Below are 259 nucleotides of genomic sequence, written 5' to 3'. Positions count from 1 at the left end.
AGGATCCAGCTGTCCTAATTCAAGATAATTTTTTTTTTTCTATGAAATCATGTTTCTTATCTGAAGCAGGCACAGTGGAACGAAGATGATACTAAGCAAGATAATAAAACAAAAGTTGCTTCTTTAGCCTCTTTCCTTTCTTCCACCTTTCCTACTCCGTCTTGATTTTCTTCTTCTCTTCAGCACTTGTTCGTCTTCTTCTTCCTCCCAGTCTTTGCTTCTCATATTACTTCTGAAAACGCGCATAAACGCTAGCAAA

Source organism: Penaeus vannamei, chromosome 24 (assembly GCF_042767895.1).
Source record: "Penaeus vannamei isolate JL-2024 chromosome 24, ASM4276789v1, whole genome shotgun sequence".
Taxonomy (NCBI): Eukaryota; Metazoa; Arthropoda; class Malacostraca; order Decapoda; family Penaeidae; genus Penaeus; species Penaeus vannamei.
Note: the sequence above shows the minus strand (reverse complement) of the source record.